We start from the raw sequence: 17,043 nt of genomic DNA, 5'->3' as shown, positions 1-17,043 counted from the left end.
TGACCAGATTACGCCCTTACAAATCATTGGAACTTTTGGATTTGATAGTTCAGAGAAAAGTTAGCGATCCGACAGATGTGATCAACACTCAACTCATGGCATCTATATGTAGACCAACTATATTCATCTCCCAAGTTCACCTGCATTACTAGTTATCTGTTTTGCATTAAAGTAAATGCCTGTCAGACCTCTCTTCCCACCTCTGCCTGGACCACCTACTAGACTTGCTATACTTGGTCACTATCCGGAAAATTATCCGGATACAATACTAGCTGTATTTACCAGCCTTAAAGATAAATGAACTGTAATAAGCATAAACCAAAAAAAGTTAAATCCAATCACAAACAAGAGAAAATCTGCAGTTGCTGGAAATCCGCAGGGTTTCAACCCGAAATGTTGACTGTACTCTTTTCCATAGATGCTGCCTGGCCTGCTGAGTTCCTGCAGCATTTTGTGCGTGTTGCTCAAAAAGTTAAAATCATTTTCCTTGAACAATTAATGGTGAATGAAAACAAGTAAACATCAGAGGAAATAACTAAAATTTTAGGAAATTCAGTTTAGCTAAGTCTTACTGTTTTTGTTCCAATTTAACTATATTAAAATATTAAAATCAACAAAGCCTCTCTAATTACCTATAGTATATTAATGAGGTATGATTTCACAAAGAGGACTTAAGAAAATATATCCTTGTCCAACAGCTACGATATTGCAAGATCTAAATAAAAAGATAATAATCCCAATAAAACAGCTAGCAAGGAAACATTTACAGAATCAAGTCTTCTGCACAAAAAATATGCAGGTAAGGAAACAATTTGACGACAGCCGTTATTTCAGTTATAAAAATACAATCTCACCAGAATCGGAAAAACCAAAATAGGACGTATTACAAACCATTATACCTTGGGTGCCATGGTAGCGGAGTGGTTAGTGTGACGTTATTACACCTCGGGGTGTTCCAGGGTTCAGAGTTCAGAGTTCAATTCCAGTGCCATTCCGTTCTCTGTACATCATTCCCATAGAAAATGTGGGCTTTTTTCTGGGACCTCCAGTTTTCTCCTACAGTCCAAAGACCTACCAGGTAGGTTAATTGGACGTAGTAAATTAGCCCCAACCTAATCAAGGAACAATCAGGGTTGTTGGGTGTTGCTGGATGGTGAGGTTCGAAGGGCCAGAAAGGTCTGTTGAGTTCTGTATCTCCAACTTATTAACCACAAGGCCATCCCCTTAACAAGTTTATGCAAAAATGTTTTTTTTATCGTTGCCTGATGTATTTGGCAGAAAATGTACATAGAAACTCAGCTTGCAAACTTAAAACACTTAATCCAAATACAATTTTGGAAGAAATTCTTTTGCTAGAGAAATAACAGCATCAGACCAGTTCTACACACACACACACACACACACACCAGGTCTGCGTTACCCAGAACTAACTAATGCATAGCAGAGTCAAGAGAGCTATAGTGATAAAAGACTCAGTAGTTAGAGGAAAGACAAGATTATTTGGCAACAAATGAAACTCAGGAGGATATATTGCCTCCCTGCTGCCCAGGTCAAAGTAGTCTCAGCACTTTCAGAATATTCTCAAGGGGAAGGGTGGACAACACAACGTTATTGTGAACTTTGGTATGAATGAGATAGGTAGAAAGAGTGATGAGGTCCTACAGAGCGAATACAAGGAGTTAAGCAAAAAATTTAAGAAGTCGGACCTTAAGGGTTATAATCTTTGGATTACTCCCTGCACAATGTGCTAGAGGGATGGGTTGCACCCCAGCTAGAAGGTAGTTAATTATCCTAGTGGGGAGATTTGCTACAGCTAATAGGAAAGCTCGAATCTAGTCCAACTGGAGGATGGGATCCAATGCAATTACGACAAAATAAAATCAAATATGGGAGGTAAAATGGAGCAAGCCTAGTAGGTGGACCAGGCAGAGGTGGGAAGAAAGGTCTGATAGGCTAAACTGCATTTATTTTAATGCAAGATATATAACAGTAATTCAGGTGAACTTAGGGGATGAATAGGCACAAGGGATTAGATAGACAGACAGACATACTTTATTGATCCCGAGGGAAATTGGGTAAATTGTGATACAGTCATTACAGAAACAGAGTTTAAGAATCACGTCCTTTGGTCCCGATGCCTATGCTGACCATGCCAATCCAAATTACATACCTGCCTGCATGTGGTCTATGTCCTTCAATTCCTTGCCTGTTCTTGTGCCTCTTAAATGTTGCTCTTTTATCTGCTGTCACAATTCCTATCGTTCTGGGTACGAACCTACCATGTACATCTCCTTTAAACTTCCCATCATCTCACACTAGTACTGGATAGAATTTTAAAAATGAGGTGTGGTCACATTTATAGAATTATACAATAGCACCTCAAATCATTAGCAAAAGTTAGAGGTACAATGTTGCAAATCACAATTGGGTGTAGGAATATTAGAACTGTAATAACAGATCTCTAACTTCCTCAATATTGACTAGAACTGTCATAGTGCTACAGGATTAGATGGGACAGAATTTAAATTAGTTCATGAAAGTTTTCTAAAGCAATCTGTAGATGTACCTACTAGACAAAGGACTACTCTTAACCCACACTTCGGAGATGAAGCTTGAAGGCTGATGTGTCAGTGGGGGACTACCAGAGGACAGATGACCATAATTCTATTAAAGTAGCTGTGGAGAAAGGTTGATGTGGTTAATGGGGCAAGGCAAAGTTTAAAGGCATTAGATAGGTAAGGTTAATTGGGAGTGGCAGTTTACAGGTAAAGGGATGTTTGGCAAGTGATACAGAGAGTGTCCAGGGCCAGTACGCCACTATTGGAGTGAAGGACAAAGCTGGTGGGATTAGGGAACCCTGGATGACAAGGGATATTGAGGCACTGGTCGGCCATGAGGTGCATGTCAGGTACAGATCTCAATTGTATCCACCCCAACCAGTTCCTCTGGCAGCTCATTTCAAGTACTCCCCACCCTTTGTAAAGAAGTTACCTCTCAGGTCTCTTAAATCTCTCCCCTGTACAGCCTCTCTACCTTCCAGCTTTGGACAACCACAGCATCATCTTACCTGCTAGTCACAGTTGCCTATAACCTTCCAAACTTCCGTGCTCCCCACCCCCGTGTACCCACCCAAATGCCTCCTAAATGTTACAGTTGTACCGGCCTCAACCACATCCTCTGGCACCTTATTCGAGATGAGATCTTGAAGAGATCAAGATAATCCAAGAACCTAAATCCCTGTCTGTGCCCTGCACCAGCAGGGAGAAAAAAAAACTATGGCTGTACACCCTATCTATACCCCTCATCATTTTATAAACTTCTGAGGAAACCTCTCATTCTCCTACGCTCCAAGGAATAAAAATCCTCTCCCTATAAACTCAGGCCATCGAGTCCAGGTAAATCCTTGTGGATCTCACCTGTACTCCCTCCAGCTTGATAATATCTTTCCTATAACAGGGTGACCAAACCAGTACACTATGTTCCAAGTGCAGGCGCACCAATGACTTGCAGAACTGCAACACAATGTCCTTTCTTTTAAAAGGTACGCCACGGTAGCGACATGGCTGCCACAACTCTATCACAGCTCAGGGCATTGGAGTTCACCCTCGGCATCCTCTGTAAGGAGTTTGTAAGTTTGTTAGAGGAATGTGTGGGTTTTCTCCTAGTGCTCCAGTTTCCTCTCGTAGTCCAATGACCTACCATTTAGTAGGTCAATTGGCTATTATAAATTGTATCCTGATGTGATTAGGGTTAAAACCAGGTTACTGGGGGTTGCTGGGCAGCACGGCTCAAAGAGCTGATAGAGCCAAGAGTAAGAGGAAGCCATACACTCTCCCCAGGTACAATACACTTGATGCTACAAATCACACAGGTACAGCGAGGGCAGACATTCTGCAGAATGAATACAAGGACAAAGGCAAGAAATAAAAATGCAAGACCTCAGGGTGGTGTCTTCAGATTACACTCAGTGCCGTGTGGTAGCAAGTCCAGAAATAGAAAGATAGGCCGGATGCATGTGTGGCTGAGGAGCTGGTGCAGGGCACAGGGATTTAGGTTCTTGGATTATCTAGATCTCTTCTAGGTCTCATCTTGAATAAGATGCCAGAGGATGTGGTTGAGGCCGGTACAACTGTAACATTTAGGAGGCATTGGGGGCACGAAAGTTTGGAAGGTTATAGGCAACTGTGACTAGCAGGTAGGATGATGCTGTGGTTGGTATGGGCCAGTTTGTCCAAAGGGGCCTGTTTCTGCCTTGTATTACAACTGTGCTAATATTTCTTATAATAACTTTGTCATCCTTGGTTAGACCAGAAGAGGTTTATATTTGAAATCTTCCAATGGTTTTGTGCATACTTGTTCTTGACAACAATGTGAATAATAAAAAGTGGAACCTAATGTTAATACCCAATTGTACCCAAGTATTAATTTAATGTTACAAACCCAATCACTCTTCATATCCAACCCTCCAATTCTAAAATGGCATATATTCAACTGCCTAATTCCCATGCTTCATTAATCCATCTGCCTCTTCTTTATACGGTTCAGAAATACAGATCTTGACAAACCCTTTGATTACCATTACTTGGCTGAATACCTTAGAACACTGTTACCATTTTCAAAATCATTGCAGGTTTTCATTGTGTGAGGTTTGTGGCTGATACAAATTCAGATTCTTTCAGGAACTTATTTACATTATATAGAGCAAGTCACGTTTATTTCATGCTGAAACAAAGTCCAACCCTAATTTAGGAACTGATTGGAGCTGACAAGATGGAGCTGACAATATAAAACATCTGTACATGTTCATAAACACATCAGACAGAAATGGTTTCCTGCTTCCTGATATGCAAAATAACTCATAGTAAATCTCAATATAAATTCAAGATGAAAAGCTCAGACAAACATGATGGCATATAATTTTATAAATTTGCTTAAGTTGTAGAATGACAACATTTCAGAAAACCCCACAGCTTCAAATACATTTAAATTAGTACATCAGTAACACCAAGGATAAGGCTCTACTTCAATGCCCTTTCACCACAGCTTAGAAAGGATCTTCCACTGCAATATAATCCATTAGATACAACTGTCACAGTGTAGCCTTTCAAGTACAAATAATTTTGTCAGTGATCTCTGCAGATTCTCTACATACAAAACTGAAATGTGGTCACACAAGTACATGAAATGAGAATTTATAACCAAAATTATTAGATTAGATAATGCAAAATTTTGTCAAGTAGTTAATGGTTTTTAATACTGTAAGTCGGCCAATTTAGTTGCTGTTCTACAGTCATTTGCAGGCCTAGTAAAATATATGCTAGAAGTAAACATTATTGATTCAGGTCAACTAAATCTGGTCCAGACCACACTGAGCATGCATTTTTGTTTAACAAAAAAAGTTACTGAATATTAATTGAGAGTAGAAATACCGATCAACTCTCTGCAAAGGTAAAATAAGGTAAAATGTACACTTATAAAATCATTCAGACTAGAAATCAATTTCTGTTTTCTCCATCTTCAGGTCTACAAGCAACACCTTTGTAGTGGGCCAGTTCTTAAATAAAAGACAGAGAGAGCCCAACAGCATGTCTTCAAGACCACCTCGCCCCAAACAGACAAGACATTTTAGAGATGCTGGAAATTTTCTGAACAGAAACAAAATGCTGAAGGAACTCAAAGTCAGCAACATCTACGATGGAGGAATAAGCAGTAACTGTTTCAGGCCAAGACCCCCAATGTCAGCAAAATATTGGAGTTGGCCATCAACTTCAGGAAGCAAGACCAAGAACCCTGCCTGTATCAATGATGCAAAGGTGGAGATATTGAGAACTTCAAATTCTTGTGTGTAAATGTCATCATCTATTTGTCCTGGTTCAGCCACATTGGTCTGTTCTCTTGGCTGCAGCATCAATGTCTCTTCTTCCTCAGAAAGCTATGAGATTCAGCACATCTCGAATGACTCTTAACTAATTTTACAGATGCATTATACAAAGCATCCTCTCCAGATGCATCATAGCTTGATATGGCGACTGTCCAAGACTGCAAGAAATTACACAGAGCTTCAAGTTGTATCACACGAACCAGCCTTCCCTCCACTGACTCAGTGTACACTTCCTGCTGCCTTGGGAAAGCAGTGAACATAATTAAGGAGCCCTCCCACCCAGATCATTGCTCTTCTCTCATTGGGTAGGTACTTGAGTCTGGTGGGACATGCTTTCAAGAACAGCTTCCATCCCACAGATATCAGGCTCCTGAACAGATCTCTCACATGCTAAAGAGAAATTCTAATTTCTTAATCTACCTTACTGTGGCCCCTGTTTTTATTTGATTACCTGTACTGCACTTTAATTGCCACATAATATTCTGCATTATGTTCTTACCTTTTACTATCTCAGTATACCTATACATGGTAGCATGGAGAAAGATTCTCCACTGCATCTTGGTGTCAATAATAAACCCATTCTAAATTACAGACTGAAGTTGCAGTTCTTGGTAGAGACAGATTCCTATTCATTTGAAAAAGTCAAATCAAGGTTATTGATTGTGCTACTTAAATCTTTAAATGCGTCATATTTTACTATATCTGTGGCTGGTCAGCTTCTCCAATGAATTAAGATGCATAACGCAAATTAACATCACATGTAAATGAGATTGGCTTTCTTCACATTCACACATTTTCTTAAGGACTTAACTAGTAGCAAATATTTTGCCAAGTTAGGTTCCTTTAACATCAGAGAATGTAGATAGTACACAACTGGAATTCATACTCTTCACAGACATCTACAAAACAAGAAACCCCAATTGAATGAATGGTAGAACATCCAAGCTCCAAAGTCCCTCCCCCACCACAAGCAAAATCCTTAAGAAAACATGGAACTCTCATTGGGAATATCATATGATATTCTGGAACAAAGTTATTCATCCTCAGAATTATATAAAATCTTATTACATGCAGTATTTGATCATCTCATTCTGTAACAGCCATTAAACATTCCATTTTACTAATTGTTTAGTAATTATTATCAGATCCATCATCTCCTCACATGTGGGCACGTGGTCAAGTGGTTAAGGCATTGGACTAGCGACCTGAAGGTCGTGAATTCAAGCCCGAGCCAAGCGAACGTGTTGTGTCCTTGAGCAAGGCACTTAATCACACATTGCTCTGCGACGACACCAGTGCCAAGCTGTATGGGTCCTAATGTCATACCCTCGGACAACATTGGTATCGTGGAGAGGGGAGACTTGCAGCATGGGCAATTGCTGGTCTTCCATACAATCTTGCCCAGGCCTGCGCCCTGGAGAGTGAAGACTTTCCAGGCGCAGATCCATGGTCACTTATTTGCATTGCTCAAGTTGCGAAAGAATTACAGCTTTAATTTTTAAATTTGAAGCTGCAAATTTGTCACTCAGATTAAGAAAAAAATTAGCTTTATTAATATCAAGAACCAGAATGAGGATATATCCATTATGACATCCAATTTTGTGCTGAGTTATTACATTCTAGGAGAAGTGGAAACACTTCTACTACAACCACTAAACACTATTTCAAAGAAACTCAACAGGACTTCAGATCAATACTAGCCCAACAGGCTGTGTAGTCATAGATGAGTAAAAGATATCAAACTTCCTTATCATCCACATAGTTTGATGTTAAAGATCTCCAGTAATGTTTTTCTTTATTCTCTACTCCTAATGTATACAAAAAGAGCTACAGTATGTGAATCTTTCCTCAGTTTGGTAGTTCTATCTCCTTGACATTTATCTCTGAGCACATTAAAATTGACATCATTGAAAGCAGGATACCTAAACATGAGAAAAAACCTTCTAAATTTGGGATCTCCAGCAAAGCCACCACACACTTCAAATCACACGCACCACTTTGACTTAATAGCACCACTCCTGTTTCATTATTGAGTCAATATTATATGATACCCAAGTAACAGCACAGTTGGAATAACCTCACTATATAGATTGGTTCAGTTCAATGCTGTAACTGCTAATGGTTAGTATTTAAATGATATGTCATTCACCAAGAACAGGTGAAGGACCAACAGGTGAAGTGATCCGGCCATGGGTGACTGGAGAATTTAAAAGGTAGCATTAAAATCAAATGAAGAACCTATACTGTTGCCAGGGATAAAAGCAAGCTTGAGGATTACAAGCCTTTTAGAATTCAGCAAAGGAGAACCAATTAGTGAAAGATGGAAGATGGAATACAGTGAAAGACTGGCAAGAGCAAATGTGATTCCCTTACAGCCAATGGCAGGATACTTGCAATGGCAAAGTGGGGAATAAGCTAATAGAAGATAATTCACAAAAAAACTGCATGGATTTTTACAAAAGAGAATCAGCCAAAAATGAGAGCTATTGAAAACAAAAGAAATTAAGGATTATAAACACCATGGATCCAAAAGTACGTAGTTCTAAGTCTTGAAAGAGATGGCTGTGTATGGTTGTAATCTCTAGATAATCAAGAGATCTGCAATGATTCCTGCAGAAAAGTAAGTGTGACTTTATTAATTAAGAAAGGAAATAAAGATCAGTCACCCGATCAATAGTAGGGAAAATGTTGGAATCTACGATAGAATGATGCAATAATAGAAAACCTCAAAAAGACAAACAGGATTGAGCAATGTTTGACTAATCTTTTGGAATTCCCAAGGAAATGACTAGCAGAATATACAAAGGTAGACTAAAGGATGTGGTGAATTTGGATTTTTCATCAGCCTCCTCATACAACAAAGAGATGGACACATTTCTAGATCATAAGGAAATCAAGGAATACGAGATAGCATCGGAAAATAGAGCTAAGGTAGATGCTAGCTGCTAATCGATGAATAGCAGGTCAGGTTCTGAAGACCAACTAATCGACTTTCCCTCCTAATTCTTAAGACTAATTGCCCACTGACCTACCATATCTATGCTGGCTTTTTTGTTCACCCACAGCAAATCTATTTGCCTGGATTTGGACTATATATTGCCATGCTTTCCCTACTTAAATGCCAGTCTAAATTTCTCCTAAATACATAATTATTTCCTATTCTACCACCTCCTCTAATAGTGAATTCCCAATATCAAACATGTTATTAAAAAAGATCTTTTAAAATTCCTTCCTTTCGCCTTAAATCTATGAGTATGAGTTTTTGAGATCCAACAGTGAGAGGGAAAAAATGATTTTGACCATCTACTCCTCTCATAATCTTAAATAATTTTATCAGGTCACTTCTCAACCTCGTTTGCTTCACAAAAAAAGAAAAATCCTTCAGTCCAGGCAGCATCCTGATGAATCTCTTCTGTACTTAATAGATCCTAGGATTTTTATCAACTTTTAATGTATTCAAATCTCTAGTCCTTAAGATGTGCCATAGACTTTGATGTCTGGCACATTACCCCCTAAAGAATTTCCGTCAGTAATCAGCGATAAAAATCACAATTATTTCCTTACTCACCCTTTAATTGTACATTATACTCCTGACCCAATATGGATTAATACATTTTTATTCATAATAAAGTTATCTATTCCATAAAACTCATCTCTTTGCAGGATTTCTATCCCACATGATAAAGCTCTTTATCCATTTTCTTGTTTCTACACTACAGTACTTTAAATATTAGCCATTAGACAATCAGTCTACCTGTACCTTAGTTAATTTTTAAAAAATTAATTTTATGAGTTTTAATCTTATGTTTTCACGGGCAGAACTTTTTCACAAATCTTCCACAATGTTGGAACTAAATTCCAGCTTTTCATTACTTTAGTCAAAGTCTTCAGCAAAGGCCAACAGAACATCCATAGTCTTTGTTTTGTAGCACACCTGTTCATTTGGGGAAACTCATGGTATGCAAACTATGTTTTCAGTTGAAATCACCATTCAAAAATGTCTATTTTTTCTACGCTTGTCCAAATGCCTCTGAAATGTGTAAGATTTTACACTGTCTATCCTTCACAAAGTATAGATTTCATAGAGTTTCTTAGACATGTCCCAATAAAGTTTTTGCTACAGTTTTTTTTAAAAAAGTTGCATTAAGAGATCCAAATGCAGCTCATCTGACACAGGACTCTCATTTCAAAAGTTTCAAAGTATAGTTATTATCAAAGTATGCATGTAATATACAACCCTGAGATTAGTCTTTCCACCGACTGCCTCAAAACAAAAAAACATGGAACCAATTCAAAGGCAGACATCAACCCTCCCCCCACCTCCAAGTGCAAAAATCAAAGCAGGCAAATGGCAACAGAAAAGTGAGAAACACAAGAATATAAAACACAGAGAGAGAGAGAGAGAGAGAGAGAGAGAGAGAGAGAGAGAGAGAGAGAGAGAGAGAGAGAGAAAAAAGAGGTGCCAGACCCAGCATAAAACACTTCGTCTACTAGGCAGCAGCAATCCCTGTCTTTGCAATGCTCATGAGATCCAGACCAACTACTATAGACATCTCGAGGCACTGGAAAATGTTACCTCTGCATACAATGCAAACCCTCCATTTTCACTGGAAGAATAAGCAAATTGATGATATTGTCCTCTCATAAGCCAATACCCCTAGCACTGAGATCCTGAATATCTTTAGCATTGTACTGATCACATCAGGCATCCAAAGCACACACTCTATTGTAACTCAGTTATTAACAAGACAGGGAAGGGAAAAAAAATCAAGAACCTTCAAAACTGACTGACACCTGGCCATAATTATTCAAAGAGAAGAAGCATTCAGGATGGTATGGAATATCTCAAGCCCCTGCACTATGAACATACAGAAGACCTACAATCCCACTGAAGCTTGGGAATCTCTGGCCTTAGTTATTCAAAATTAGCACAGAGAAAGTTTTTGTCCTTTGGGATCAAGATAACTGTCTTAGAAAGTATATTGCTTATTCGAATCAGAATTGGTTTAGATATATACGCTTGTGATAGAAGTGGTCGGAGTTTAAGTGAAATTGGTTAAGGAACCTCGTCACAATTGGAGTTCCACTTTGATACCCCAGTGCTTCAAGGTTGCTGTCAAAATAGACACAGCATTTTGTAATAAATGTGCCTTGATACCTAATGCTATAATTGTGTTAGTGCAGTCAAGTTAAGTTTTAAATTTTTACCTCAAGAACAAGCCTGGGTGAAAGAAATGAAATTCTCACTTAAATCCACAAATATTTGAGCTGTGTCAAAATTCCCAATTTGAGTCCCATTTATTTTCTGAAACAATAGTGATTGAGCAGCTATATTTAGTCACTGATTGACACAGCGTGGAAACAGCATTATTTGGCCCATGTCAAACACCCATTTTACACTAATCCCATTTCTCCCCACTAAGTTTCTTATCAGCTACCTCCCCAACCAACCCAATTCTCCCACGACCCTATACTAGAAATCTGAACATCAGCCCATGGAATCCAAGTCAGCTCTCAAGAGCCTCATTCTGTTTCCTTCCGTCCCTGTAACCATCCAGCTTATTTCACATCCTTGGTGCAGAGACTGGGAAAAAAAGGTCATCAGGGTTGTAGATCTTTGATACTGTACCAAGTTCCTGTTGAAAGCACATATTAAGATACAGTAAAAGGGAGAATGGAGCTTCTCTGATAAATTCCTTGCAGTCAAAATGAAGTGCTGAAAGATGGTCATCGTATACAAAAAAAGGATCAAATCATGAAGTCAGTTATTTTTGATTAAAGAGGCAGGAACAAAACTGTCAAAGTGAAATAAAAAGCTTGAGAATCCTATGTGAAATGTTTATACACCGATTTATGACTGACAGATGCCTAATGTGATCCCTGTCTGAGCTGTCAGGTCACATTTAGTTAACTGGACACTGTTCTTCAACTTCAAGCATGTTCTATAAAGCTCTACCTCCACACCTTTAAATTGTGTTCAATACTTAAAAGTTCTGTCACTGAACAAGTTTCTAATTACCACCTCTCCATTGCTTCTTTCTCAGTTCAAGATATGTGATGAAAACTACCTTGGAATCAGTAATCATGTTACTTCATTATTATATTAGCATGCAAAGATTTTAGATTTTAACAGCTCATCCCAAAAGTAAACTATCAGGCAGCTACTTAAAAAAAAGTAAAAATCCATTTGCAGATAAAAGTAAGAAAATGTTTTTGTCAGACGTATCTTTTTAAATACCATAATTGAATTCTGTTGTTCTTTCAAGAACTACAGTGATTGTTCTGTTAATTTCAAGACAAATGTGGCCCATTATGACTGTGAGAAATATGTGGTACCATCATCAATATAAATTGAACAAGAATGAAAATATGGTAATTTATTAAAACAGACAGCAAGTTATCATTGCTTTTAAATACACAAAAAGATCACTGCTGTCTAAACTAAAATACCAATGACTGATAATGGTGGGACAGTGGATGTTGTAATAAGGACTGGCAAGAAGTTTCCACATGATAGGCTGATTCAGAAGATTGATGAACACAGGATGTATAGAGACATTCTAGATTAGATAGAAAATTGGCTGACCACAGAAGACGTGTTGGAGTATTACTCTGACTGGAAGTTTGTGACTAATGCTCTGCAAGGAAAAATGAAAACTGAGAAGCAACCTGATAGGACTGAGAGTCTTTTTCACCAGTATGGAAATACCAAACATAAAAAGGGCATACCTTTAAGGTGAAAGGGGAATACAAGATATTTTACCCCACACAGTCATAGAGACAGCACAGAAACAAGCCCTTTGGCCTATCCAGTTTGTGCCAGACTGCTTTTCTTAGTAGTCCCATCAACCTGCTCCTGGACCATAACCCACCATACCCCTCCCAGTATTGTATTTATCCAAGCTTCTCTTAAGTGTTATAATCAAACCAGTATCCACCACTTCATCTGATAGCTCATTCCACACCACGCGTCCTCAGCTTTCCTTAACTATTTCACCTTTCACCTCTAACCTACAACCTCTAGCTTCAACCAACCGCTGCAGAAAAAGCCTGCTTTCATTAATCCTATCTATACTCCTCATAATTTTGTATACCTCTATCAAATCTCCCTCAATCTCCTACACTCCGGGGAATTAAGTCCTAACCTACTCAACCATTCCCTATAACTCAGATCCTCAAGTCCTGGCAACGTCCGTGTAAATGTTCTCTGCACTCTTTCAATCTTAGTGATACATTTCCTGACAGAATGAGCAATAAGTGCCTGGAACATGCTGCCAGGGGAAGTGGTGGAAGTAGAACCCACTGCAATATTCACAAGGCATTCAGACAGGCAGGGGGGGTGGAGAGCCATACGATAGACCAGGAGTATGCTTATGGGCTCATTTTAATCTGGTATCAAGATCAGTACAAATATCAGGGCTCAAAGGGCCTGTTCTGTTCCATATTAAATAGGAATCCAGACGTGGTAATTACTGCAAGAACAGGAGCAATCCATAGGAAAATTTGAAACATACTATCTGTGTCCATATAACATATGGTTTTATTTGCTGTATCAAATTTAAGAGGCTTAAACATCTGAAGTATCAACAAACTAATCAGAGAATAAAAATTGTTATCTCAGTGCATTAAACAGACATTCTAAATCATAGTTACAATCTTCACAATATCTGAACACGAGTATTTTATTTCTTTCAAAACGATATTAATTACCTTCAGAGACAAGCGACAGAGTTAGAGTACAGGGCTCAAACTATCACCGTTTGATTTTTTGTGCATTCACACGGTCCACAACCACAAGGTTTCTTTTAAAGGCTTTTTCAAAGACTTTAACTACATGCAAATCCGGAGTGGAAAGAATAACAGCAAAGGCTCCTTTACCAAGCTGGGGTAGGGGTAACTTTGAAGAAAAAGTCATGCCAAAAATAAAACTAACAAGCTACTGGACTGCCGAGAAGTTTCTCGATATAACTTACCTCGCCGATGGGGACGCAAGATACAGCTGCGATTTTAGAGGAAGAATGACGTGAATAACATTAATAAACGCCTCCACGGTACTGTGATCACTTTCACGGTATCCACGACTGCAGACTGCTTACCAATTCCGTGCAACGGGTGCATTAAACCGCCCGTGAGGCACTGGGACATATAAACCAGTTTAAGTATACGTGGCATTTGCAGCCGGATTCGACGAAGTCCAATCACATGAATGAAGGCCGAGAGCTGGGGACGGACTGGGGGAGAGGTGGGGGCGGGAATGTGGCAGTGACGGGGCGGCGAAAGGATGAGGAAGATAGTGACAGGGAGGTGGGAGACGGGGGCGGGGAGAGGGGGAAGCGCCGGCCAGAGTGGGAGAGAAGGGGCGAGATGGGAAGGAGGAAACGGAAGATGGGGCGAAGGGTAGGGAAGGCGAGGGGGAGAGGGAAAGGTGTGGGGAGGCGGGGGAGATGAAAAGGAGCAGTTTAGAGAGCGAGGTAGGGGATGTTAGGGAGGAGAGAGATAGGGCAGGAGAAGGGGTGCGTGGAGAAGGGGAGCAGGGAGGTGGGGAGTGGGGGCAAGATGGAGGTAGCAAATGCGGATAGGGAGGTGGGGTAGTGATGGGGAGGAGGGAAAGAAAAGATGGGAAACAATGCGGTAGGGGAGAAGGGAGGGAGCGGTGGGGAGAGAAAGAGGTGCGGATGAACGGAGGAGAAGATGGTGGGGGAAGATGTGAGAAGGAGACTGGGGAGAGGGATTGGTGGGGATGAGCTCTACGAGGGATGTGGAGAGATTGGGATTGAGAAGGGAGGGTAAGAGGTGGAGGAGGATGAGGGGATGGAAGGAGGGGCAGGTGTTGGTGGGAAGCATGTAAGAAGGGGATTGGGGAGAGAGGTTGATGGGGATGAGCTCTATGACAGTGTGGAGAGATTGAGAAGGAGGGCAAGAGGAAGGGGTACATGTTGGAGGGGAGGACATAGGAAGTGGATTAGGGAGAGGAATTGATGAGGTCTACAAGGGAGGGGAGATGGAACAAGAGTGTGGGGGGAAAAGAGACGGAGATCAGGGATATAATGGAATGGAACAAAAGATGGGGCAAGGGGGATGGGGACTGCAGAAGACTGGGCAAGGGGCTATTGCAGAGGGATGATTGAGCAATGATGGGAAGGGAGAGATTGGGGCAGGGAGAGGGTGGAGATAGATTGGGGCAGGGAGAGGGTGGAGACAGAGATTGGAGCAGGGAGAGGGTGGAGACAGAGATTGGGGCAGGGAGAGGGTGGAGACAGATTGGGGCAGGGAGCGGGTGGAGACAGAGATTGAGGCCAGGGTGGGGGAAGATTGGGAGAGGGGTTAAAGAGGTGGAGGGAGAAGATGGGGCAGAGAGATGGTTGCAGATGGGTGAGTGAGAAGGAAGGATGGTGGGGATATAGGGGTGGAGAAAGGGTCAGGAGGTGGAAATGAGGGAACAGGTGGAGTGGGAGAAAGGGAGCAGGGAGAAGATGGAGTGAGGAGGAGATAGGTGAGATGGAGGGAGGGGAGGAGCAAGGAGAGGAAGATAGGGACAGGGAGAGATAATGATGGGGAGAAGGAGGCAGGGATGGAGGCATGGTGTAAAGGGAGATGAAGACAGTAATGCAAGGAGGGTATAGATGGAATGGCGAAATGATAGGGGAGAGGAGAAATGGGAGCTGTGATGAGGTGGGGAGAGAGAAATGGGGCAGACAGGGATAGAGTGGGAAGATGGGAAAGTTTGAAGTAATACAGTATATTCACCACATACAAACCTAAGATTCATTTTCATTTTCCCATGGACATACTCACTAAACCCACTAACCATAGTAGAATCAATGAAAGACCACACCAATAGGGTGAACAGTGTGCAAAAGACAACAGTGCAAATAGAAAAAGAAGTGAATAAAAGAAATAATAAATATAATGAATATTGAGATCATGAGATGAAGAGTCCTTGAAAGTGAGTCCCTAGGTCATGGGAACAGTTCAGTGATGGGGCAAGAGAAGTTGAGCGAAGTTATCCCATTTGGTTCAAGAGCCTGATGGTTGAGGGGTGGTAACTTCTTGAACCTGGTGGTGTGAGTCCTGAGGCTCCTGTACCTTCTTCCTGAAGGCAGCAGCGAGAGTGGTGTGGACTCTGATGATGGATGGTGCTTTCCTGCGACAGCGCTCCATATATGCTCAATAATGGGGAGGGCTTTACCCATGATGGACAGAGCTGTGTCCACTACTTTTATAGGATTTTCTGTTCAAGGGCATTGGTGTTTCCATACCAGACCGTGATGCAGCCAGTCAATATACTTTCCACCACACATCAATAGAAGTTTGTCAAAGTTTTAGATGTCATACCAAATCTTCACAAATTCCGAAGGGAGTAGAGACACTGCTGGGCTTTCTTTGGAATTGCACTTACATGCTGAGCCCAGGACAGGTCCACTGAAATGATAACTCTGAGGAATTTAAAGTTGATGACCCTCTCCACCTTTGATACCTTGATGAGGACTGGCTCATGGAACTCTGGTTTCCTACTTCTGAAGTCAATAATCAGCTCCTTGGTCTTGCTGACATTCAGTAAGAGGTTGATTTTGTGGCAGTACTCAGCCAAAATTTCAATCTCCTTCCTATATGCTGACTTGTCACCACCTTTGATTTGGCCTACAGCAGTGGTGTTATTAGCAAACAAAAATATGGCATTGAACCTGTGCTTAGCCATACAGTCATAAGTGTAAAGTGAGTAATGCAGGGGGCTAAGCATACAGCTTTGTGGTGCACCTGTGCTGATGGAAATTGGGGAGGAGATGTTGCCAATCTGAACTAACTGAGGTCTGCAAGTGAGGAAATCGAGGATCCATTTACACAAGAAGATATTGAGGACAAGGTCTGGAAGATTATTGATTAATTTTGTGGGGATGATAAGTTCAAAGTTCGAAGGACATTTATTATCAATGTCTGTATACATTATACAACCTTGAGATTCGTCTCCTAACAGCCACGAAACAAATAAACCCAAAAGAACCCATAGAGAAACGAACATTGAATGCCCCATTTGCAGAGAAATAAAAACAAATCATGCCAACAATAACCACAAGCAAATAGCATTCTGAACTGAAGTCCACGGACCTTTAGTTCAGCGCAGAGCCAAGCAGCAAGCTGAATTAGCTATCCTTCATCTTGGG

The 17,043-nt window shown here is 40.7% G+C and overlaps 1 protein-coding gene across 2 annotated transcripts in view; it reads right to left on the bottom strand.

Moving 5' to 3' along the window:
• Positions 1-14,064, bottom strand: part of LOC134352937 (fibronectin type-III domain-containing protein 3A-like) — a 162,389-nt gene extending 148,325 nt beyond the window's left edge. For both annotated transcript variants that reach the window (XM_063060584.1, XM_063060585.1), the window contains exon 1: positions 13,855-14,064. The gene's annotated coding sequence lies outside the window, so the exon portion shown is untranslated. The remainder of the gene's footprint in view (positions 1-13,854) is intronic.
• Between the last annotated feature and the right edge of the window lie 2,979 nt (positions 14,065-17,043).

Source organism: Mobula hypostoma, chromosome 10 (genome assembly GCF_963921235.1).
Source record: "Mobula hypostoma chromosome 10, sMobHyp1.1, whole genome shotgun sequence".
NCBI lineage: Eukaryota > Metazoa > Chordata > Chondrichthyes > Myliobatiformes > Myliobatidae > Mobula > Mobula hypostoma.
Note: the sequence above shows the minus strand (reverse complement) of the source record. Positions and strands in the feature narration are given on the sequence as shown.